Below are 27,223 nucleotides of genomic sequence, written 5' to 3'. Positions count from 1 at the left end.
CCAACTTGTTTGTGTAACCTTTGATGAGCTTATTATCATTGAGTAAAGCAAATATATATTTCTTTGTACATTGAAACCAATGTAAAACCGGCATCAAATTCCTTTCTGTGAACACACCCACGGGCGATGAAGCCGACTGATTCTGATAATGTCACTTTTTTGTTCTCGATTTTTTTTTAAAGAAACAGCCTTAACAGATTTTAGTTATTTTTAACAAAACAAAAAAAACGAGAAACGTGATCAAAGATGTACAACAATATCTTCCAAATGTTGTAGGTATCAGATACATAATCCAATAGGTACTGAGCTTTCTGTTTGGTTCAAATACAAATTTGATACCACGCCTTATCTACTTATGACCCCTTGTAACAAGCTGCACATGGCTTCAGGTTGGTACCAGTTCAACCAAGAAGTACATTTCTTTCCTCTTTATTATATCAAAACACCGATATGGAAGATTAAAATCAAATCAGGAAAGTTTGGTAAAATAAACCAACCTGTTCTAGCAGATATAAGAGTCCTTAGATTCAATTTGTTACCCCGTTATTGTCAGTATCCACAGGTCAGGAACCACAGCTCTAGTGCACAGTGTATAATGTCAGACATCACTTATAGTTAAGGACATGTCGGGCCGTGTGTCCCATACGGAGGACACACACGAGACAATGGACCCTCAGTCTCGCACACTAAAGCCAATGTGTCGACTATTTGTTGTGGCTCTTTAAAGACAGGGACTGGTCCCAGCAGCATGGGGTCCTGCTTACACCACCCCCTTCTCCTCACCAATACAATAATAGAGACCCCCTGAACTATCCTCTCTCTTTCTCACACACACACACACACACACACACACACACACACACACACACACACACACACACACACACACACTATTACGAACAAGACCCCAAGAAGCACGACCCTTCTCTCTAATGGTCTGAGGGTCCGTTGACCCACGAAGCCCCTGAACCTCTGCTCCCAATCCACGCACTGTCCATGTGCCCCGCCCCCCTCCACCCTGCCACCTCCATCCCTCAAAAACACACATGGGCCGTCCATAATGAGCACCTCTGGCTCAGCAAACACACAGAGAGCGTCTCAGCTCCTCAGTTCAGTCAAGCATGACCTGTTGATGACAGAAAGCTACAGCAGCAGTCCAGCTTATCTGATGCCCCCTGTGCGCTCCAAAACAACTGCCTGCAGGATGACAACCACAGGAACAATATTTGTCCCCTTTTGTACTGGATATAATAATCGTTATGTGAGCTGACAGGGGAGATGTTTAGGCTGAAGACAGTGATACAATAAAAAATAAGTTTGATGATTTGGCTGCAGATTTTACCCAAAAGAAAACTTGCAACAGCAGATTCTCATCATGTATTTGACACAAGAAGGACTTATTAATGATGAATGACGATAGTTTAGTCTATAAAATATCAGGGAGTCTTAATAATGACTGCAATAAGACCTGGGCCTAAGCTCATGTCTTCTTTGGTTTTGGGCTGGAAGTAAAAAAAAACAACAACTAAAAAACAATGAGTATTTTGTGATGTACACTTATTCAGTTTCTTTTCTTTCAGAGACAGGAGGTGGATAGCAAAGCACCAGGAGTGGAAACAGGATGGAAAATGGCAGCTAACCTGTTCATGTCAAGAGGTAAAAAGTAAGTCCAACAGGACCTCTGGAGCTCACGTAGTGATTATATCTTACTTTGGTTTTGGCTTTACATGACATTATCATTATGCACAAAATTTCTTGACAAACTGATAAACTGAATGCCAAAACTGACAGCTTCATCAGTGGTACTTTTGGCTCAGAGAAGCTACTAAACATTCGGTAAGACAGTGAGCAAGTAACTCTATGCAAGATAACTTAAAAAAAAGGGAATGCAGGAGGTCAGGTTAGCTCTAAGAAGTGTTTTTTTTTTTTAGTTTCCTTGACATATGCAGGAAATCAAAAAAGATGATCATGGGATAGGGGGAAAAGATGAGCTGTTAGTTACTTCATACGTATACTTCTGAAAGAAAGAAAAGCGATGACAATAATTACAATGTATTAGCGTAGCATCCAAAAAGTGAACTTCACTGACCTTTGCCATTTCTGGAAACGTCGTCATACAAGTCAAAACTCGATAACTCTTGAGCTTTTCTAAATTTCCACTTGAGAGGTTTTACACACCAGACGAGGGGGAAATTCTGGTTATTTTTTTTCTCATGAACACAGATTGTTTAGGTCTCTTGGGTTAATGTTTTTCAGAACTTGATCCATATCTAGCAACCTAAAATAAAAATATCTAATCGAATTAGACAACTTGTGTTAAAATATGTCCCTTGCAATTTCCCAGATTCTTGTGTCTCCAACCTTCCACACTGAATTACTTCCTCAGTACCACAGCCCTCATTCGACTCTGCTCCCATGTCACTTCCCCTTCTAATGCCCCCCACATACACACGCACACACACACACACACACACACACACACACTCAGAGAGCAGATTTCCCAACAGACCCTCACCCTTTTCACAGCTCACAACAAGCTCTAACAAGGCAGTAACACTTTAGGACCCTACACACAGACAAACACTCTTTTTTTTTGTTTTTGCACCCACAGTCACTCAGAAGTGATAGTTTGAGAGTTTGTGGGGGCCATAGTGCCGTGGTGGTCACTATGACGACTGGGAGGCATTCATCTCCAAGGCATTTGGAAAGACGCTGAGGGAGAGAGCGGAAGAGAGAGGAAGAAAGAGATGAAAATGCTTATTGTCAATAAAACACTCCGTTCCTCATAACACACGGGCAGTGCAAACAAGGAATCAGGGCAAAGAGTTCATAGAAACTCTATTCAACTTTTACTGGGGCACCAATGCACACACATCATCACTTGTTTTCATGCAGCATTGTAAATACTGACTTAAAAGACTCTGCCTCTTGAAAAGGTTTAAGTGTGTGTGTGTGTGTGTGTGTGTGTGTGTGTGTGTAATCAGAAATTAAAACTGTCCTGAACCACTCGAGCACGTCCTGCAGGAGAGGTGGAGAACTTATTTTATGGTTGTTATTGCAGCAGGCACTGTGTGTTTTTGCAACTGTGTGTGTGTGTGTGTGTGTGTGTCCGATCTCTTGCTCCGACAGCCTGACAGCCCCTTCATTTTCTCAGAGGGAAATACACTCAGACTGAGAGGGACTGTGACTAATGACAAGAGGGTTTTGTGAGTGGTGGGGGCCTGTGATTCATATACAGTTTCCCCCTCCCTCTGTGACTCTATCTGTCTCTGTCGCTGCTGAGATGGATCATCTACAGACACACTCTCTTTCTGTGTCTCTCGCGCACAGATTCTTCAAGTGTCACAGACCTTTAAGCTTTTTGTTCTTGCCGACTGAGCTCTTAATCAACCCCCCCGCCGCCCCCCGCATTTCTGTTTCTTTTGACCACTGAAGTAACATCAAGCCTGGCAAAACATTCTCCTCACTGTCTTGAATCCTCAAATCTATTATATATCTAAAACGTCCCACACATTAAAATGATTAAATCTTAGCCTTCTAGAGGATACACAGAGGAGTTTTGTGACGTTTTTGAGGAAATCATTTGTCGGTGACAAAAAGAGAAGTCACTGACAAATGTTTAAAGATGTTAAAGAGTTAGGTTAAGAGACGGAACAGAAATTATGAAATTAACTGTGTGGGTTAAAAATTCCTACGTAGTTAAGGTTTGGTTTACAGCATTGATTTCATTCTTACTTAAAGGGTCCTTGGTTCTCAAGGATTAGCATTAAATAAAATATTGTGTGGATACTACAGTAGTAGCATAAACTTAACAAGACTCACTTTTAATAACTTTTTTTATGTTCAAAAAGTGTGCTGCATCCTAATGCAGGTGTGACCAATATACCAGTAAACAAATGCTTTCATGACCTCAAGGGTAGCCGCCACCATCCTCAGCTACCACATGTGATGCAGAAGTGTAACGACATGGCGCTTCTTTTGTTTTCTAATGTACTGCCAGCTAAACAACAGCACTTGTTAGTAACCAAACTGGGGCGTGGTCATTTTGGCGACAGGAACAGGATGTTTGGCCTGCCTCATTTATCTCCAAGTCCACTAACAACATCACCTGTTCTTTTTTTTTACTCCTGTCATAACAGTTAAAGCTCCAAGAAGGCTTTGCTTGAATATCATTAACATTTGTAGGCTCTTGATTGGCAGTTTAAGCGGTTTTCACATATCACACTCCTGAAAATTAAAAAAAAATGTTCAGAGGGACTGCCCCTCAAATCTCGGTTTTCGCACATGAACCTCCATGTAACTTTCCTTGTCAGACTGGGGGGAAGGGGTCTCAGAAGGCAAGATATGCCGTAAACAGAACAACACAGAATTAGCAGACAAAGCGACAGAGTGACAAAGTGTGAATTTTTGTCTTGATATTAATGCTACCTGTAGTTCAACACAATCACGCTATCAACTAAAGAGCAGAGAAGAACACATGGCAAACAGAAAAGAAGAAAAGCAGCAGGAAATATTCAGGAATTATATCCTGAGACCAGCGCACAACCTTAGACTGTATGAAGGCAACTGATGCGAAGGTAGCTAGCTGGCTAGCTAAGTGGGGATGAAGTTCCCTTTCTTTGTCCTGCCTGTTGAGATACTTGGTGAGTATTTATCAAATGATGTATGGGGAAAGATTGGTTATCTTGTTGGATTTGTAGGACTGAACACACGGGCATGAGAAACTGAGAAGTTGGCGTCCGCCTTAATGAGGTGGTTCTGACATGTCATAGCAGGAAAAGCACTAAACAATGATATCAATGATGACTAATTCCTTTTAGCAGATGATGTTTCGCTATTCTGGTATGGTAGATGCTGACTCACTGTGACTCTGTCATGGCTAACTGGGACACAGGCATATAGGACCATATTTAAGAGCTATTTGATTCCACATATTTACTTGTAATCCTGTACAATGACTGGTCAGGGGTATTGATTGGAGTTTGCTGCAGCAAATAGCGCAGGAGTGATTAGCATCTCAAACCTGCCACTCCACCTCACGTCAACCAAAACACAGCAGCAACTTCACTGGTTGCTTGTCTAATAAACGTAATGTGTTTTTCTTCATCTTAACTCTTTTCTTATCATATAGAGATGAAAAATTTTGCCATGATGGTGGCTTATCTCGAAAGAATGGAAGCTACAGGAGAAAAATCAGGGACGAGGACAGGAATACAAAAAGGATAGCAAGCCTGGGACCTGCTAGCTAGCTAGTCCTGTACTCCAGACAGTCACTGTCAGACGTTATACTCATCAGGGAGGGACATATGAATGAAGGAAAGTGTTTTTATGAAAGCAAAAAAAAAGCAGCTATATTTAGTTGTTAACACCTTTGAGTTCATGATGAGTCATCAACATTTTATTTTTAAGCACAAGAAATAAATGTGTAACAACAATAAAATCTTCTCTGATTGAATAGACAGATTGTAAATATAATTTACATCTGTGCTTTTCCTACTACACATACTAAATGAAAATCAAGTTAGCTGATTTTGAACAATGAACAACATGTCGGGGAGTTTCCAGGGGTCTGTTTCTCTCTTTGGGGGGGCACACAAATCGTAAGAAAGTGTTTTTTGTTGTCCACTTGCTGATAAAATCAAGTTAGAAGCTTTTAATAGTCTTTGGGTAGAAGCTAATTACATCTGTGTGTCTGCAAAACTGATTTATTAGATAATATTCTTAATGGTTTTCCCATTCCCAGATTTATGAGTTTTCCAGTTCTCGGACAGTTTTCCCTTGAGCAGTCTGCTCGCAGTGCCAGGACAAGTCCAGGAATTTCTGCCTTCTGCCGGCCAGAAAACATTTGACTAAAGCACCGGTTTCAGCTTATATAAGAGTAGGATTCCCTCGAAAATTGGCTGGAGGAGCCCAAGGAATAGCGTCCAGGAAAACGAGGAGCGTCTTCACCATTCCAGCAGACTAAACAACAGCGACACCGAAATAACTACAGCTGCTACGTCAACAACAATAAGGTCAACAGCCGCAGCTAATGATAGAGCAGGGTGGCAACCCGGCCAGAGCAGAACCCCGGAGAAGAATTTACGATAGGAGATAATGTTAGTATTCAACTATGCAGTGAGTTTGTATCCACATGAAGAGAAGAAGACAAGGAGCCAATCATCAGGAGGAAGAGAGAGGGGGCAAAAGAGCTGAAAAACAGGTGGTTTTCAGAAATAATAGCTTTCAGATCCTTAAGAGAATTTATTTTGGCAGAGATTGTAGATAGATCTTTCTTTTTCTTAAAAAAAAAAAAAAAAAAAAAAAATCACACTTCACACGCTTCACACAAAGTCATATTTTGAACCGCGTCAGCACAGAAGCTCTGAAATCAGTATCAGAATGAAAGCAACACAACCACACTGTATTCCTTTATGGTCATTGATTGTGTGTTTCTGTATGTGTACGCAGAGCTTTTGAATGCTTAGAGGGTATGTGAGCATGTGTGGCGGACACAAGGAGGAAGCTGTGTTTGGCCTCAGATTAAAAATGCAGGACGGGGGTCTCGCTCCAGGAAAGGAGACCAGCAGAGCCAAGGGACTTTTCCCACATTAGGGATACACATGACACGTACCAAAAATCATCGCCAGTGCGGCTAGAGAATTTACAATGCTGCAAGAATACAACAGCATATGTCATCAATGGATAATACTGATGTGCGGTATAGTCTTACAGTGCCAGAGACTTAAAATATGTGTGTGATTTATTTTAAAGAAGTGTTTTTCGGAGGACCTGAATACTACACAATAGACGGACATCAGTTAAAATATATCAGTACTGTGCAACCATCCTATAAAAGGTGTACTAAGGGGACCAGACATACAGTATATAAAGTCAGTGCTGTGTCATTAAGAAGTCAGGTAGCCAAGGATCAAGAGATAAAAAGAGTCACGCAAAAAAACCTTAACGCTTAAAGTAGCAAAGTAGCACATGACACCTAATGAGTCCATCCCAGTTTGTCCGCTAGTCTGTGTCCCCTTAGAAGCTGGGTGCTCCAGTTAAAGCTCCCAGAATGAGGACACACCACAAAGGAGAACACACAGATATGTGAGCACACACGCACGCAAACCCACACACTTCTAGACTTTGAAATAACTCGATTTCTGTTGTTTACAAATTTCTTGTGACCAAGGAGGGCATTCAAAATGAAAACTTCCCTAATTTTAAGGGACTTTGTCAACCTCGATTAGTGGAGAAAATGACATAACGCTCACTCCAAGAAACGCTGTGTTGATCATCCTCTCAGAAACACAGAGGTGAAAGAGTTATTATTATTGTTGTATCCAGCAATGACTGCAGACCATGACCCCCAAACTGGTAGTCATTGTTACTAATTAGACATGTGGTCAAATATGCCCTTAGAGTCACACTTGGGACAGAGTGATTGGAGGTCAGGTTGGGTTTGGAGGGAATTGAGCTCTGCAATTATATGATTTAACAAAAGCTTTTAAAAAGGAAAATAACTTGGCACAGAGAGCAGAGCCATTTACAGCAAATTAAACCACATCAATTTGAGGCCACCGTCAGTGTCCCGGCCACCCAAAAACAACAACAACCGGCCACTCACCTCACAGAGACAATTCCCACTATTAGCCTTTTCGCAGCTGCTTGTATCCCAGAATCCTGTCACAGGTTAGATCCATGTCCAACACTCAAAAGGTGTCATGTACAGTTGAAGAAACGCAAAGTGAAAAGAGGTATGTTTGGCTCGTGTCAAGACGGCCCGGTCCGCGGTCCACCCCTCTATGAGGTCAGTTCAGAGAGAAAAAGAGAGGATAGAGAGAGAGAGGGAGAGGGAGAGAGAGAGAGAGGGAGAGGAGGGGACCAGATGGAAGCAACTGAACTGGAGCCCACTGGTAAGGGGGGGGGGGGGGGGGGGGGGGGGGTGAGGAGCTTGCACATCCACTTCCTGACCAATTACTGCTGCGAGTCCAGCCTCTCTCCGTCTATCCAAACTGGGACCTCTCTCCCTCACTCCCTCTCTTTCTCTTTCTCTCTCACTCTCGAGCTCGGCAGTGGGAAATCGCCTCGAAGATCTGGAGGGCGGCCAGCGCTGCAGGCGGCACAAGTGTCAGGAATTTCACGGGATCAAAAGCAAGAAAAGCTGTCACCTAATCTGTGACAGGAGACTGAGGAGAAGACAGTGATGAAGAAGCAATGTGAGGTAATAGTGATTGACAGGAGACGAGTGTGGGTGGGTGAGACAGAAAGAGAGGAGCTGACGCAGATGAGGAAAGAAAAAGAGGGCAGCGCAAGGACGAGCCGTCTCTTTAACCTCGAAAAAACATGACAAGTGGGTCACTTTTATACAGCTCAACTCAAATCAATTTACTTCAGTCCTTTCATGTAAACATAAGGGCCACAGTGCTACACACATCAACAACACACGGCAAATAAGAATATGTGACAAAAAAAAGATACAATCTTGCAAGAAAAACAACAAAATGTTAGAAATTAATAATTAAAATCTGTAAAAGCATCTAAGATTAAAGATTTGGCTTAATGTGCAGCTTCAATTAACAGCCTGAGTTATATTCCACTGTCTTGATTTGAACTCTGACGTCTCTTTTTCACTCCTGGATTAGGGGAGGTCAAGTCATGACAGAGACTGAAACTACCAAAAAGAGCCAGAGAGCAGAGATGACGGAGCTCAGACCTGCTGTGAGCACACACAGAAAATATCCAAATCCACTAGCCATTGTGTGTGTGTGTGTGTGTGTGAGTCATATGGTCATTGTTCTGCATCCTAACAGAGCAGGATGGAGGAAAGTCCCCTCTCTCAGAGCCAGTGGCTGCTGTTCCTGCCTCCTGGTAGCAAGGCTTCCTGGGATTGATAAAACAGCTCCCTGGCCCTGTCAGCGCACACACTTTCTCACTTCCATGTTTTCACCACAGTTAAGATTTTTCCAGGGAAAACAAAACTGCACGTGCTGGCTGACATTGACCTTTGATAAGAAGCTATTTAAGATACACTTAAGTAAAAATAAATGACCTAAATCTTCTTAAAAACAAACACCACAATAGAGCCTGCAGTGACTTTTTACTAAGTGTCAACTTGAGCTTTCTGTGACCTACTGCAGAAGTGAGCACACAAACACTTCTGATGTGGGTCAGCGACTATATCTGCTATTATAACCTGAATAAACCCACTCACAAAAAGGCCGAGCCTTTGTAACCAAACACCACACCTTGCACTTAAAAACATGCAGAGACAATGGCAGAAGATAGCACTGTGTCTGAGGGAAAACAGGTTGCCAAACTTATCTTTTGCTGCTTCAGCGACAAGATGGGTGGAGTTTTCTAGAAGTGTCATGTTGCTTGCCAAACAAAAAAAAAAGATAGACTAAATTGTCTTTTCTATGGTTTCCTGTTATTGTTAGATAGTAAGACAACACTTTGTGGACGAGGTATACCCTATCTTGTACACACTGAGACTAAATAATCTACTGTATGTTCATACAGTTAGCCAGATAAACATATGGACAGTTTCAGATGAGCTAAGAGGTAATCTGAATTCTTCTTGAAGCCAATTTCAGATCAGTTTGTTTTTCCATTTGTCTGAGAAAATGTGTTGTTATGATTAACAGAATAATCAACAATAGCAGAGGTTCAATAATGAAGACTATTAAAATGATCAATGGTAAATGGACTTGAGCTTGTATAGCACTTTTCTAGTGTCTTGCCCAAGGACACATCGGACATGTGGCTACAGGAGCTGGGTATCGAACCCTCGACGTTCCAGTTGAGAGACGACGACTCTACCACCTGAGCCACAGCCGCCCAATTCATTAGATACTTATGGTTGTGACAGAGTTAACACTAATCAATTTTGATAATAGAAAATTGAATAGAAGTAGAAATGTGAACTTCATAAAAATGTAGGGCATCTTAGACAAACATCAGGAAAAGAACCTCCCCTCGCCTCACTATCATTTCCTGCCCATTAACCTTTCCTTTGGCTCATTAACAAAGGAGCCAAACAGGATGTGACATCATCAGGCAGGTGAATAATTCTCATGTGACAGCCTCGTCATTCCAGCTTCACCAAACGTTACAATCTTTTATCTCCTCCACCCAGTGATTTCCTGGTGGCCTCAAATTGAAATCACGGGAAATGTTAATGACTATTTCTTGTTTGTTTAGTCTCTAGAAGTGATCTTCATTTCCCTGATGTCATTAGTGTTTAAAAAGGATATTTAGGCGATAAACAAAAAAAAAAGCCAAATTCTGAATTTATTACAATAAATAGAAAAAATATTTTATGTCTCTATCTCACTCAGCTTGTGTGCATTTTACCGACTGGCTGGAGGAACAAAACGGCCGTGATTGAACAACATTTTGATGCAGTCATGTGAAGTTCAAGCTAGCCACACTCAGATTATTTGGTACCACTTCAGTGGTGAAAAAAATGTTGGGATTTCTTTTTGGATTGAGGAGGGACATGTTGCCAACACAGGTATTTTTTATATATATTAATAACAGTAGAAAAACAGAGTTCATAGCTTTTATGCTCTTACTTTTTTTTGTCTTTTTATTAAAATATTGAAAAATGCGATTGCACAACACATTTTTGTTGGCCTAGAATAAATACATTTAAGAACCAAACTTCACTACAATAAAAACACAATCTAAAATCTGGCCTGATATAGAATCATGGAGGTGGGTAACTTTTTTTCTTCAAGTCATGTTTTGGAAATGTTTTGCCTTTATTAGATAGGACAGCTGAAGAGAGCCAGGAAATGTTTGGAGGAGAGAGCGGGGGGATGACATGCAGAAAAGGGCTGAGGTCGGATTCGAACACGTGACCGCTGCAACAAGGACTACAGCCTCTGTACATGGGGTACGTGACATAACCACTAGGCAATCTGGTTTCCCAGTTGGTAACTTTTTAAAAAAGGTAGAATCGCTGAGCAAAAAGACCATGACATCATCTGCATAAAGTCGAACTGTTGAACGAGTCATAACCCCTTCCACCACCAGCTCTGACGTTTACACACTCTTGCATTAAAATAATATATCTTGGTGTGGTTTGAAGAGTGTAACTGATACTACCTCCGCTGCTATAAATATGAATGGGGCATCTGAAGGGGCGCATGTGTTTGGCATTAACATTAAAAGCTTTACATTAAAGTTAGAAACAGAGACGAAGCCACAACTAAACGGCTGGGCTGCTCTCCACAGAAGCAGGAGCCAGAGCACATTATTACTGAGACTCCGATAAAGCACACATACACAGAGCAAGCCCGTGTGTGCGAATATGCCTGCATGTACACTTATGTGGCTTTGAGCGGGATAAAGAGCCAGGAGTGCGTGTTGGCAGGTTCCCTTTGACCTGTGGAGGCTTTATTTTCCCTCATATTCATATCAGGCTAATACTCAGTCTTTCCCATGCCAGTGAAAACCCTGGAAGCCGAGCCCTCGCCTCTCTTTAGGGAACCTAAGATGTCACTGCACACAAAAGGAGCCGTGAAAGGCTTCCAACTCAAGCAGGGGCTATTATTTACAGTACCAAAAGAAAAATCGCTCTTCTCCCAAACAGCAACCCCCCGTTTGTCTCCTTGTAATTCTTCTCATTTTGCCCTTTTTCCAATCCCTTCCATTCACTTTTTTTCTTTTTCTCTAGCTTCACTTTCCTTCAATCATGACTCTCTCTCCTTCTCTCCCTCCCCCTCTCGCCCCTTGATAATAAAGTAAATAGTGGGTTTTGTAACCAGTAAGCCTAAAATTAGGAGTAAGCCCTAAACCGAGGCTTTGCCGATCTTCATTTATCCCTTCATAACAGGCAGAGAAATCCAATCTGATCGTATAAGTCTTTGTGAGGAGAAACTGTATTTAGTGAACCTCACAAATACACAAATAAACTTTACACAACAGTTCTGAATATTTGCACCGAAGGCAGTGTACTTAAAACGATGGAAATATCAGGTGCAGACATGACACATCTTAAATCTGACAGACGATTCAATATGAAACTTGATAAGGGGAAGACTAAAAGTCATCTTCTGTTTCTGAGAGTTTCACTTCTGACACAAAACACTGACACCAAAAGTTTTAGCTCCAATATTAGAGTATCACATAGTTCTATGAAGTGAATGTTTTAAACATGAAGTATTACTCATATACAGACTAATCAAACTGTGAGATTCATGTAAGGTATTAGCATAACAGGTTTTTGATGCAGTAGTTGCCAAGCAACATGATCCAAAGCCAATAATTTTATAAGAATCTGTTGTTTGATGGACATGTAGGCCACGTCATGCTGCTGCCTGTCTATAAGAAGCAATCCAAACTGTGATCCAGCTCATGGCTTTAAGTCACTGTTACATGTCTTAGTAATAACAGCCAGACATCAAGACATGAACAATGTCTCCAGACCGTCTAAATAAAGTGTTTTGAGGCTCAGGAACACGAAAAAAATCCCGGTCTGTTGTTTACAGTAAATACAGATGTTAGTGACAGGTCCTAACTTGACCCAGATGTTACCAAGAGGAAGATGAGCCCTGTAAATACTTCTGCTACCACAAACATGAAGACACAGCAGTTTCTGAAACTAGGGAGACAAAGATGATAATGGCCAATGGATTCAGAGTCTCCAGCTCAATGTTGAAGCTAAACTACAATACGACATGCTAATGGAAAACTCTCAGAGAAATATTTGATCTATTATTTTCTTTTAGAAAATTAGAAAGATAATATTTAAAACCTATTATCAAGACTGTTGTCGTCCTTTACTTAAGCAAATACATTTAAGGTTTAAGGACCCAAGAATTGAAGATAAAATTAACAGAAGGGATTCTTCTGCTAAATTTGCAATTTGTCTTATTTTATTATTATTATCTTATTTCAGGTATGAATGAAGAATTTCAATCTCAAGATGCAAAATAAATGTTGAAAACCTCGTCTAGCTTTCACAGTGCTTCAGTAATAAAGACTTATGGAGTACTATATACCAGCCTGGCAATGCCAGAAGAGTTCACAGATGTGAATGAGTCCGCGATGTTAAATAAACGGTGATGATTGGCCAACCTGAATGAGATCTGATGGAAGTCTGTCTGAGCAGGAAGAGAGGGACCAGAGACGCATCTGCCAGAGCAAATAAAACATGAACTCTCAGATTCATCTGGTTCCCTAAGCCTGCATTATCCAGAGTGTTCTTAAATATGTACATATGTGATGATTGTAAGGCTGAAATCTAAGACATTTTTAAACTTAGACAGAGAGATGGAATGGATAAAAGCAGCTATCCCTTTTGGTTAAACTGTGTTCAAGCAGACACTCTTAGTTCCATAGCGTTAGAGGTATAAGAAGGTTCTATGAGGTTCAGGTTAACACAACAACAGTTCTAACATGCTGCATCATCTGAAACATGTATATGCTGCATCATAAGCCTGTATCTGCATCACGTCACAATGTATGAAAAAACAGCTTCCACAATCATACATTTGGACTGAGATACAATTTTTGCATCCAGATCCGTCTCCACTATTACTCTACCTCTCTTAATCCCCCCCCCCTCTCTCTCTTTCTCTTTCTCTATTTTTGTTGTTTCCTGCCTTTAGGATCACTGCAGAAACTAAGCTGCTGATTGTTTTTGGTTTATCAATTAATCATCAAGTCTATTAATAGTTACAAACACACAAAGTAACATAACAAAAGTGTTTTTTTGCCAGAGCCAAACATAATCTGGGTGAAGCGGAGACCAGCTGATGTCAACCTGTTATTCCCTGAGAGAATAAAACTCTGATACAACCACAGTAATCACTGGTACATGATCAGCCCTAAAAATATCTTTCAGCACCAACGGAAATAAGGCTGCTTTTATGCTTGTTTTGAATTACGTAGACAATCCCAGTGAGCATTCAAGAAAAAAGTTTCAAGAAAAAGAAGGCTGTGTGGAGGATGTTGGAGACGTAAGTTAACGTACATTTGGGTGATGGGGAGTATGTACAGCTCTGCTCTAAATATGGCCTGGATGCTGATGGCAAAGCAGAGAGAGCAAGCTGGATGAAAGCAGGAAATAGGCTCCTTTATTTTTAGCATTCTTCCCCGCACAGTGCGCACTTTTCACCGCGATGTGATAGAGAGAGATGTTTCTAACAGGGCTTCAGTGCTTACACACTGAACCTATATTGACACAAGGGGCTGAAGTATTTAATGTGGCGTACATCTTTGGACTGATAAAAACATCATAAAAACATCAACCAAAGAGAAAAATATTTTTTTTTAAAACACAATGGCTGTTAAAACAAAAGCCTATAAAATACTCCTGTGCTGAGAATATGCAACCGTTAAACACTTCAGCAAATTACACTGGTGAAATGCTAAACACAGTGTAACTTCCTAAAGTACAATTAATTCACATCGAACACACACACACACAGCACAAGAACTCCACTCATGCAGACGTAAGAGGCTATTTATACACCACTTCCTTTTATTTACCCTCATTGTTCAGTCCACATCTGTTGAGGGCCACAGGCACAATGGCCAGTCCATATAGCTGACCACACACACACACACACACACACACACACACACACACACACACACACACACACACACACACACACACACACACACACACACACACACACACACACACACACACACACACACACACACACACACACACACACACACACACACACACACACACACACACACACACACACACACACACACACACACACACACACACACACACACACACACACACACACACACACACACACACACACACACACACACACACACACACACACACACACACACACACACACACACACACACACACACACACACACACACACACACACACACGGCATCATTCAGAAATATCCGCAGCTTTTGTTCTGGGTCCGAGTGACAAACCCCTTAAGCTGATACCACCTGTTACACAGACTGACATTCTTGCACTCTCATCTCTGCACACACACACACACACACACACACACACACACACACACACACACACACACACACACACACACACACACACACACACACACACACACACACACACACACACACACACACACACACACACACACACACACACACACACACACACACACACACACACACACACACACACTCACTCACTCACTCACTCACTCACTCACTCACTCACTCACTCACTCACTCACACTCACACACAGAAACTGGAGCCCACACTTTCAGACATTCACAAAATCCTTAATGCACATTTAAACTTGCATTCTTTCAAGGACGCCTGCATGCATGGATGCTGTATATGTTAGCTCGATTGGCACAGTTTAACATTTGGCTGTAGGTGCTGCAGATGACAGCTCATTTCAGCCCGTTTGCTTCATATCCGCTTTAATTCAACAGGATGTTGGTCAGGGGCTTCAAAAAGCCACCGGACCTAGAGAGGCTGTCAGCATTATAAACTCCCAAAAATTAAAACAAATCTGAACGAATCTTGTCAGATTTTTCTTTTTGTGCCCAAAAACACAAAAACTGCAAAACAAAGACACCTTGACCCTAAACCCACAGTGTTGTAAAACTATTTGTCCCTTTCATTCATTTACTCTTGAGTTATTTCCTCTGCAGTACAAGAGCTGTGGCCAAAATGGCCCCTGTGGGATAAATAGCTCGGATCATTATCTTCTCAGCTCTCTCCTAGAGAGCGCCACAGGGGCACTGTGGTGAGACAGACCTGGGGTGGCAGGAAACCAATGTGGTTAAGTATTCAGACCACAAACCCAGCCATCCCAACTCGAACATCCCTAAATCACATCCAGGTACTAACATGCTGTAAAAGCCTGCAATTTAAGGTTTACATCTTCTACAAGTCAAACATTTAAACTGCATGAAAATGTGGCTTTTACTTAAGGGTCAGTTTTAGAATTGGAAATATAAAAGTTCTTGCAAATCAGCTCCAAAACAAAGCAAACTGTTTTAAAACCCTGCAATCAAAGGGGATTGCTAAAAATGTGATTTACTTTTGTGGCTTTTTTTTTTTAAATGACTGATATTTCATTTAAATTTTAGAGGTGAAAGTGAAGCAACAATTTTGGGGAAAGACATAAAAATCTAAAAAATAAATAAAATATAATTAAAAGTAGCTTTAAGTGAACTGTCTGAACTGATAAAGTCTGCAAAAACACTGCAAAAGAGCAATGGCTAAATGTACAGCTTAAATGTACATTACATTTTCTCAGCAAACAAAACACAACAACCTGCGGCTCTTCCTGTATATTCCTGCTGATTGGTGGTTACAATGTAAACACGCATGCTTCTTGTTTTTATAAGGTTTCTGGTCCTGCAGAAATAGAGGCTGCTCCTGATTCCTTCGCTCCCTCTACATATTTTCTCCTCTGAACAGGAAACCGTCGTTTGTCAACACCACAAATAAATGTTGTTTGTTTCCTGTCTTTGGCTGGGGATTTTTCAGCTCATTTAGAAGCGACATGACAGATCTCTGGACTCGAGTATGGAGCTGACATGTGATACATGTTTTGGTTTTTTTTAAGTCTAGGAAAACACAAAAACAAGGGTTGGAGGGTTCAATGAGTCAGCTTCAGCTGGATTTTTCCCCGACTAACACAGAAACAAACCGGACTGGGTTATAAATAGGTGTGAAAAACATCATCTTTGCATTAAAAAAATGATTTTTCTTTTTAGACACAGTTAAGCAAATCAAAAGGATTTGAATCCTTATGAAAGCCCAGAGCTGTTTCAACATCTCAAACGTGTTATAAATGAGTTCCAGTGAGTTGAGCTGAACGTAACAGCTTTGAAAACATTACAAAGCTCATTAAGGAACCAAACGTCCAACCGTCTCTCTTAATCCTCCGCCTGTCCCGGCGTCCACATCGCTACACCCCAGCTTATGGAAGTAGTTGGACCCCTGCCCCATGCACCCCAGACGGGGGTTTCCCTGCAAAACGCTGCACAACAATAAAACAAAGCCTTCATACTGGGGCTTTTTTTTTTGGGGGGGGGGGGAGCATGCAGGGGTGCAGAGAGGGCGGAAAGTGAGAGGAACAGCTGCTGAGTGGGAGAGTAAGATGGAGGGGGGGGGGGGGGCAGAACGGAGAAAAAGAAAGCTGGAGGATGGAGGGGGGAGTTCTGCCTTTTCTCTGTCAGTGAAATAAATTACTTTAATGTTTGCGGCCTGTTCAGACGATGCCATCGTTAGAGTGTGCCCCCCCCCCCCCCCCCCCACTCCTGGACCACCACCACCTCATACCCCCCTCTGGCCTCTATAGGAGTACACAAATTGATGAGTGCACAATGAAACAGCTTATGGCTATACTGTTCCTTTTAGAGCATTGGTTCCCAACCTGGGGTCTGGGGCCCCCTAAGGGACGCAGCAAAGATCTCAGGCTTTGTCTAGTCTGAGGTTGTCAAAATGAAATGTACACGTTTACTAAAATCCTTTAAAAGTTTATACAAAGTGTCTGGTTGAGAACAAGTGTGTGGAGGCCTATTCTGCTTCAAGTTTATCCAAGAAAACATTCAAATTGATGTTCATTTTTGACAGCAGTGTATGATTTTTTTTTTCTTGTGTGGATCCTTTTCAGATACAAGTAGGGAGGCTGAGTGGAAAAATATTGGAAAGCCCTGTTTCATAATCTCCTGTTTGGAGAATTTAGAAAAAAGCTGCACCACACATAACCATTTGTCATGATAACCTTCACAAACACTCAGTCTAAACGTCTGCCTTACAGATTCTCCCTCAGTCTCTGAGGAATTCTCCTCATTAGACTCAGTGCATCCCTCCATGGTCTGACATGAAGAGTGCTGACAGATCTGTTCAACACAGGTATAGGGATGGAGAGCAGCTGATATAAAGTCAAGAGCTGGAGTCTGCCCAGGTGTGTGTACACATGTGCGTGTGAAGAAGGTTCTACAGGTCAGACCTGTAGTTTAATGTAAAGGTACCAGGTGGAGCATTGTTTGAGGCCATAATGATTATTTCGGTTTTTTGAGAGGTTAAGATGAATAAAAATATTAACATCTGGTCAGAGATTTCAACAACATCAAAATGCTAACTTTTCCTGCTACTCTGCTGACTAGCAAACATTTACCTGCACACATGCAGTTGTTGATGAGCCACATTATTACTCATCTGCGATGTAAATGGCATCACTCTCTTTTAGCTCTGTTTTGGTCTCTTCCAACTCCTAAGGGGAAATGCCTGACTCTTTAATTGCTGAATGCTCTGCTGTAATCCTTGTTACTCACTGGCCATGACAAGGTTATAGAAGATGTTTTAGATTAAAAACAATGTATTGTTGAGTCTTAATACAAGGCTATAAGAATGGTGAGAGTGAGAGTCAACAATTTAGCAATGAGCCAAATCAATCTCATAAAGCTGTGAGGGTGCTGCATATTCATGATTCTCAGTAGATTAATCATCCAAAGCATATTGTTTTTAAACGATCTTCTGATACATAATCATCATCAAAACATCCATTGCAGCTTCTTCCAGGAAAAAAATAAACATGTTAAAAAAAGAAAACTGACCTGTGGCCTTCATGATAGTTCTGTCAGCCAACTGGAGTGACTGCCTCACTCACAAACTCTCAAATACTAACTCCAACATGTATCCTGTGCAGCAACAAGGTTGTGGCCCTTCAGAATATCTTTCACATCTGTTTCATCATCCACATCTCTCTAGTACTTTTGTAAAAAAGAGGCTGACTCACGATGCAAACCAAATCTACCTACGGTTACAAATAAAGTTACCTTACCTTGCCCTTCATTATTAGGCTGAGATTTGTGCTTTCTGTATGAGGGGCCTAAGTCAATGTAGTATATACTCTACATTTACTTTATTATCCAGCCCATAATTGAGTTATTCTTATCATAATGAAGGAGAAAGAACTGAAAGACATGAAGCAGACCTGGAGTTCTATCCAAAAGCTCGCCCAAAACAGACAGGAGTGGAGATCCTTTGTTGCTGCCCTACATGCCAGTAGGCATAAAGGGCAGTAAGTAAGTGAGTATCATAATGAAGTATTAGTACTAGTGAATATTGACGGGGTAAGCTGAAGGCCTTTGCTAAAACATAACCGTGATTTAAACATAAATTATAGTTGCATATATCCAGCGTGAAGCAAGTCATAAAAAAAGTGTCTTTCAGAGCATTCAGACTCTGCCCATAACGTCAGCAGACACATGTTGGTTCTGGGTAATTGTTTTACTGCTTCGAATATTAACAAGTCATAAAACAATATATCCCCATTCCACTGATCCAACAAACTTTACGACAACTCTGACAGCCTGTTGTTGGTTACGGGACTGTTCCTAGAAACACAAAGCACAGAGTATGCAAGCTAAACTGATGAAAAGTGAGACACACTTAGAACACCCCTCCTGTGTGGACAGATGGACTAACCCGAGTTGGTACGGTCTGAATACAGCTGTTCACTCCGCTCAGACGGCCGCTATAAAACACCACTGAGCAAAGAACTGATTTTTGCGACAGGAAGCTCAAAATAAAATGTGTTTTGGATATTTTTGGTCACATGAAGGCAGCTGGTTAGTCTCTATTTTAATACAGGACCTAAAAAAAAGTTTGTTAGCTGCAACTTCCTCACCACCGTCTTTTATTTTTGTCACTGAGAAGAAGCTGCCCGCCTCTCATCTGCTTTGTCCCTTTCACTCCTCTTCTAATGGCCTGTGCCTCACTCACTTGGCAGCACCTTTCACGTGTGCATTGAAATAAATGGGTGCCAGAAATAGTGCAGAGTGAACTTGTTGGGGAGAGGGGGGGTAGACATAACAAAACTAGGGAGGAAAGAAGCCAGCCTCATATACGGGACCTTGGGGAGTACTCTGAGAGGAGGGAGGGAGGCGCCCAGGCCAACAATGGCACACATTCACATTCTGGTTCAACCAACAAGTTTCTGCTGGCCTCATTATTTAGTAGACCTATAAGTGGAACAGCCCTTAGAGGAAGCATTCGTCTCATACTGATTAGTTGAAAAGGTGCTGTGGTTATAGAAAAATCTCTTTCAAAGTAACTGTATTGAGTAAATCTGTTAACAACAAATGTTTGACTGCTTGGTTGGATTCACTGAAAACAGGCGAAGTGAAATGTAGAAGTCAGTGTAGCAGTTTCTTCCTATTTCAACAAGAGCCCCACCGATTAATCAGCTGGCCGATATCAGCATATCACATGACTATCGGTATCGGCAAATTTTTATCTACAGTATGTGTCGATATAACAAGGTTTATTCAAGTCAAGTGAATTTATATAATTTATAATTCTATATTTATTTTAACATAGTTTTTATTATAATTGTTCATTTCTAAGTAAAAAAATGTGTTTCATGGGGCGCTGGTGGCGCAGTGGTTAGTGCGCGCGCCCCATGTATGGAGGCTGTTGTCTCAAGCGGGCGGCCCGAGTTCACGTCCCACCTGTGGCTTCTTTCCCGCATGTCATTCCCAACTCTCTCTCCCTGATTTCCGACTCTATCCACTGTCCTATCTCTCCATTAAAGGCACAAAAAGCCCAAAAATGAATCTTTAAAAAAAAAAAAAAAAAAAAAGAAAGTGTTTCAGTGCACTGTTGTTATTCTGGCCAATAAAGGCTTTTGATCACTAAAGAAATCTCGTCTTAATTTTGACTCTTTTTTATTAGTGTTTGAGAAATGCATATGAAGAATCAATGCAATAAATGTTTGTAAATATCAATATCTCTCTCTCATAGATAGATTTAAGAAAGATATCGGCAGATATATCTGTTTCTGAATTTTCTTCTCTCCCCAAAACTCTCATATCGCTCGACCCCTAATTTCAACCTCATTCATTAGTATTCTTAAGAGAAAGTAATCATAACCTCCTATTGTTTTTACCACAATAAAAAACTGGATTGAGGATTCTTTGACCACGGAGTGAACGTGTCTGGTTGCCTAATGCTGCTAATTTATTGCTTTATGTCATATTTGCTTCTTCTTCTTCTTCTTCTTCTTCTTCTTCTTGTCTGTTGTTTTTGCTTCATGTGAAACTGTTCTTATGCTGGGATTGTTAAAGGGTAGATTTTGTCAGAATTTGAACGGGTCTGCTCGAAAATTTGAGATAGAAAAACAGACCCGTCTTTTTTACGAGTCAGTGAAACAGAAAGGATAATCTCCCAACAAAAAGCCCCCTTTCATTCCCACCGTTTCATCTTCAGTCATCAGACTTTAATCTCTTTTATTTATAACTGATGACATCTCAGGTTTGAGGTTAACAACAGAACGATCAGCCCTAAACAGGAACACAAGGGGAATTCAGACGTTCTCAGATTAAATTATAATCACTTGAAAGAGAAAGCCTGCATGACTTACAAGTGACAAACAGGAAACAAAAGGGCGCTACACAATAAAAATAGTAATAAAAACAATAAAAATCATTTGATTCCAACCTAAGCTTTATTCGTGCAGCTACTGGCGGGATGACCCACCAGTCTCTGGGGCTCACTTATGAAGACTTTATCAGTCACCCACAGATTCCTGTTGTGCTTAGGGAATATTTAAATAAAGCTGGAGGAATGTTTCTTCCACCGCAACATCCAGCTCCACATAGTTTCCCACTCTGACGTCTCACCAACCTGATAAACTTAGCAAGGAATCCCCCCCAGACTGCCGTAAAAATGTCACCGGTTGTCATGGGACATGTTCTAGCTATGGTGGGCTGGTGAACCCCTGACTCATCCTGGCACACTCCCCTTTTTGCTTCTTCCCCAGGAAACATGCAATGAATCATTACAGTACAATTTTACTGATCGACATGATGCAAAGTGAGGCTCAGTGTTCAATATGTGAACTATAACCTGCTGTATCACACAAGAAGAAACACCAAAGCATGATACCAACTTTCATTTGAAAGGAAACACTTGGGGAGAACTCAAGGCGGTGGAATACAAAAGGTCACTGTGAAGATATAATGAGGACGGGGGTAATAACATTCAAGACCCACCTGAAGCAAAGAGATCCCGCATTTCCTTCTATACTTAATGTACACAAGCTAGTGGTTAGCTTTGTCATTAGCAGTGACCTCAACAATGAACTCAAACGTATGCATATTATTTCTGCATTTCTGTTTGCATCTGTAATATGGAGTAGAAGGCTATAGCTCAGAGGGATCCCTGAAACCACTTATTTCCCAACTTTCTTGATGCAGTCCGTTGTCTCCTTCTATCCCATAATGCTTTGAGAAGACCTCGAGTGCATTGCTTCACTTTATCTATAATAGCACGGAAATAATTCATTGATATTGTCTGCTTCTTTTTTAAGAATGGTGGGAGGAATTCGTTCAGCCCTCCATCCGCCATACAGAGTAATGACAGAGACAGTGTCGAAGGCAGCGCTACAGTGGAGGAAATAATTATTTGATCCCCTGCTGATTTTGTAAGTTTGCCCGATTTCAAATAAGTGAGAGGTATATAATTTGTATGGTACTTTTATTATAACAAACAGAGACAGAATATATTAAAAAAAAAGTCCAGAAAAAAACATTACATAAAGTTATAAATTCATTTGCATTTGATCGAAGGAAATAAGTATTTGATCCCCATGCAAAACATGACTTAGTACTTGGTGGAGTGACCCTCATTGGCAAGCACAGAAGTCAGACGATCGTTGTAGTTGGTCACCAGGTTTGCACACATCTCAGGAGGGATTTTGGTCCACTCCTCTTTACAGATCTTCTCCAAATCCTGAAGGTTTTCGAGGCTGTCGCTTTGCAACTCGAACTTTCAGCTCCCTCCACACATTTTTTTTTTAATAGGATTATGGTCTGGAGACTGGCGAGGCCACTCCATGACCTTCATGTGCTTCTTCTTGAGCCACTGCTTTGCTGCCTTGGCCGTATGTTTCGGGTTGTTGTCATGCTGGAAGACCCATCCCCGACCCATCCTCAGTGCTCTGGCTGAGGAAAGGAGGTTATCGTCCAAGATCTTACAGTACATGGCCCCATCCGTCGGCCCCTCAATGCGGTGAAGTCGTCCTGTACCCTTGTAAGACAAACAGCCCCAAAGCATAACGTTTCCTCCTCCATGCTCGACGGTGGGGACGGTGTTCTTGGGTTGGAATTCAGCATTTCTCTCCCTCCAAACACGACAACTCCAGTTTATGCCAAAGAGTTGAATTTGGTCTCATCTGACCACATCACCTTCTCCCAAGCCTTCTCTGAATCATATAGGTGATCATTGGCAAACTTCAGACGGGCCAGTACATGTGCCTTCCCCTTGAGCATGGGGACCTTGCGGGCACTGCAGGATTTAAATCCATTATGGTGCAGTGTGTTTCCAATGGTTACCTTGGTGACTGTGGTCCTAGCTGCCTTGAGATCATTTAAAAAGCTCCTCCTGTGTAGTTCTGGGCTGATCCCTCACCCTTCTCATGATCATCCTTACCCTACGAGGCGAGATCTTGCATGGAGCTCCAGACAGAGGGCGATTGATGGTTATTTTAAATTTATTCCACTTTCTTATAATTGCACCAACAGTTTCTCCTTCTCGCCAAGCTTCTTGCTGATGGTCTCGTAGCCCATTCCAGCCTTGTGCAGGTCTACAATCTTGTCCCTGATGTCCTTTGAAAGTTCTTTGGTCTTACCCATGGTGGTGGAGTGGTTGGAAAGGAAGAGATTGATTCTGTTGACATGTGTCTTTTTTTACCCATAACGAGCAGTGATTGGGAGTACTTTCTTAAAGTGACGGGTCTAATCTGAGAGCCTCCCGGGCACATAACCGGTCTGTGGGAGCCAGAATTCGTGTTGGTTTGTAGGGGATCAAATACTTATTTCCTTCAATCAAATGCAAATGAATTCATAACTTTATACAATGTTTTTTTTCTGGACTTTTTTTTTAATATTCTGTCTCTGTTTGTTATAATAAAGGTACCATAAAAATTATAGACAGCTCACTTCTTTGTAATTGGTCAAACTTACAAAATCAGCAGGGGATCAAATCATTATTTCCTCCACTGTATGTGTGTGTACGTCTGAGTGTATGTATTGGAAGCTCTCGGAGAGTGTTTACACGCTGTGCCTCTCGTGTTTCTGCAACGACGTGTTGCAGTGCAATGTGAAATCACACACAGGGACTCCAATATTATTGCTGTTGCTGATGCAATGTTCAGTGCAAAAGTGTACTACAAAGGAGCTTCGTTACAGCAGAATAAAAATGTAAAGGACTTCAGATTTTATGGATGAATCCATGAGCCATAAACCACCTGCAGGTGAAGGCAGACGAGGGAAAACACACAACACACAAACACACACTCAAAGAACACAGTGCCACATTTAGCCACTCTAAAAGAATGCTCTTCACAATTAACTCACTAATGTTTGTGGCTTAACTCTGTGGCTACTGCAGACCAGATTTCTGACAAAAGTTGAGACACACACAGCACCACATTCCGCTTCCTCTTGTTTACAAACCGTTACAAGTGGGGGCTGATAGTGTCTACAGTCACTGTACAAAATATGAGCATGTCAACCGACCTGCACTCCCATATATAGCCAATACCATTAGGATTCCTTTCACACTATCTGGAAAAGACCTGCTGCAGTCAGAGCAGAGTATTTCAGTCTACCCCTGGCCCTGACCTCTGACCTTTTAGCCTTTAGTTTACACAGACACAACCTGCAGGGAGCAGGGAGCGGCAAGTGCACAAGCAAACACTTTCTAAATCTGGTGCTGCAAATACAGAACAACAAGCAACCTGCAACTTTTGATTTAAAACGCTAACATCTTCAGATTGAGCAACATGTGATTTCAGAGGAACGAAAAGGCTTCAAAGAAGTACTACACAAACCTAGCTGTGACGTCGTGCCTCTCTGGCTTTTTGTATTCCTCCTTTTAGGGATGAATACCAAAACACTGAGATGTGTTGGGATGTAAATACATTTAAAAAAAAATGCAAAATTACAGGATTATGCAAGAAGACAAATTCAAAAAGAATATAACTACACAGTCAAGGCATTAAAAGCTTTGTCTATTCAGTCACCATGTATTACATGATTAAGTGGTCAACAGCCATCTGAGCATTGTAATTTATACTACAATAAATCTTTGCAGAGCAGCACTTAAGCTAATCTAATTCTATGTAACTCCACAATCTTAGGAGCAGCTCACCCAGGTGGGTATTACAGCTATTCCGAAAGCATGCATTAAAATATTTTCTAAGGTTACAACTTGAAGTGTTAAAGCGGGCCAAACTTTCCCTCTCCTCGTCTCAAACCGTGTAATTAGGCGAAACATGTTTTTACAGCAGATCTCTAAAGTACTTTAAGTAGTGGTTAGCGATGCAGAAAAAGCATGTGCACTAAAATCACAGACGACAGGTATGTCTGCTGGAATGCTTTTCCCCGCTGTGCTAAAACACCCACCAGTGTGTTATCAGACGCACAGAATGGGTTTCGACATACAGTACATATGCACTAATAGGCCCACACACATTTCATTTCACATTCAAACCGGTTTGTGTGAAATCAGCGGGTTTCATACGGGCTCCTCCGACGGTTCAGGTCGAATACGTTGTGCCCTGAAGTAATCCAAATGTCTCATCTCATCTAAGACATTTTCACTGATTGAAAGCAGAAACACACACACGCATCACTGACACACCCATAACAGCACAGACCTAAAAACCTGAGATGACCCGAGTCATTTTGTCACTGACATCTTTAAGTTCTCTGAGCTGCACATAGCTGTCTACATACTTATACAACTCTTTTCCATGTTATTCTTTTTTTCTATATTAAAACATTTTTTTTATGTGGAATAGCAGCAGATTAAATACCACCTCCTTATACAAGGATGAAAATTTAGGACAGTTAAAGAAAAAGTTGAAAATCAGGAGATTTGAGAAAACAAGTAGCTACATTAACAGAAAGACAAAAAAGTTCCTGCTCTAAACATGAGAGTCAAGCATGTTGAAGAAGGGTGTAAAACACGGTCCAGGTAGCAAAGACAAACTTAAAAATGTATTTTTTTTTTTTTAAGAAAACACCAAACCAGGATGACTGAAGCAGGGAAGCTTTGATTAGTAGTCACATCTGTTTGTAGGAAGGTGGGAAAGAAATCAGAAATTGTCCTGTTCACAGTGGTACAGTCAAGAACCTTACAGGGAAACAAAACATATTCATACATAAGGCATCTTGGGAGTGTAGATATCCACAACAAACTGTTGATTCCCAGTTATGTCCAAAATGAGACAGCCTGGCACTATTAAACAAACAAATGGCCACTTATATTCAATGGAAAATTCACAACATTCCTCAAAAATTCTTCATCTACATAAACACTGAAATTCTGTATCCTACCAACACTAAATTTCTTCCGATTCCATTATTGATGGTCAATTCAAGAAGACATGCTAATTTAAAGATTGTCTGTGTGTGCACATGTGAGCCACTACTCTGTGATCAGAGTCAAACTTTCCTATGTGGGTCATCATCCTACCCCCCTCCCCCCAAGATCAGTACATTACTACATTCTACATCCAGTTCGACAGAAGGTTTCAGTCTTACTTTGTTGTAGGTGACATGAGCTACTGTAATATGGAATATGTAATGTAGCAGAAACCTCCAGTGTTGGAAAAGTTAAGCCAATGTGTTTGTGAAAAAAACACAGATTATCGAGTGTCCACTTAAAGGTCCCATATTATGCTTTTTCTGGTTTTATATGCCCTTTAGTGTGTTTTCCAAGTGTCCTGTGCATGTTTAGACATCTATGTGCAAAAATTCAAAGTCCGCGGAAATGCGGCTTCTCCTACGTCCTCCTGTTAGCTGTAGCATTAGCCGCATGTAACGCTCGGTTCTAGCCGCCCACGATAAAAATGTGTCAGTCCAGCGTCATTGTCAGTGTGAGATCACTGATCTAAGCCCATTGGCTCGTTGTGGCAAGCCCTGCAGCTCATGTTGAAATTTCCGAGACGCGTGCTGAGCAACTGACCAATAACGACAGAGCGGATCGGCAGACCAATCAGAGCAGACTTGGCCCACGTGGGGTCTAACAGTGTGGGCTCAACAGAGCGTAGCTGACGGACTCAGAGTGGAGAAAGAGCAAGGAGGAGCAGTACATGAAAACAGACACTTTTTTCGGACTTTAGCTGTTGTGAACGTACAAAAGTAGGTACATAGATTAAATATACGAACCCCAAAAAGGGCAGAATATGGGCTCTTTAAAGCTGGTTCCAAAAGACCCAGAAGTCCCATTCAC

At 41.3% G+C, this 27,223-nt stretch overlaps 2 protein-coding genes across 2 annotated transcripts in view; both read right to left on the bottom strand.

Moving 5' to 3' along the window:
• The window catches only part of LOC132984907 (pleckstrin homology domain-containing family G member 1), a 42,431-nt gene extending 34,643 nt beyond the window's left edge, over positions 1-7,788 (bottom strand). The window contains exon 1 of the mRNA XM_061051946.1: positions 7,607-7,788. The gene's annotated coding sequence lies outside the window, so the exon portion shown is untranslated. The remainder of the gene's footprint in view (positions 1-7,606) is intronic.
• sod2 (superoxide dismutase 2, mitochondrial) overlaps positions 1-27,223 on the bottom strand; it is a 167,309-nt gene that overhangs the window by 60,093 nt on the left and 79,993 nt on the right. The gene's annotated exons all lie outside the window — the stretch shown is intronic.

This window comes from Labrus mixtus, chromosome 12 (assembly GCF_963584025.1).
Source record: "Labrus mixtus chromosome 12, fLabMix1.1, whole genome shotgun sequence".
Taxonomy (NCBI): Eukaryota; Metazoa; Chordata; class Actinopteri; order Labriformes; family Labridae; genus Labrus; species Labrus mixtus.
The sequence above is the reverse complement of the archived record's forward strand: the minus strand, read 5'-3'. Positions and strand labels throughout refer to the sequence as shown.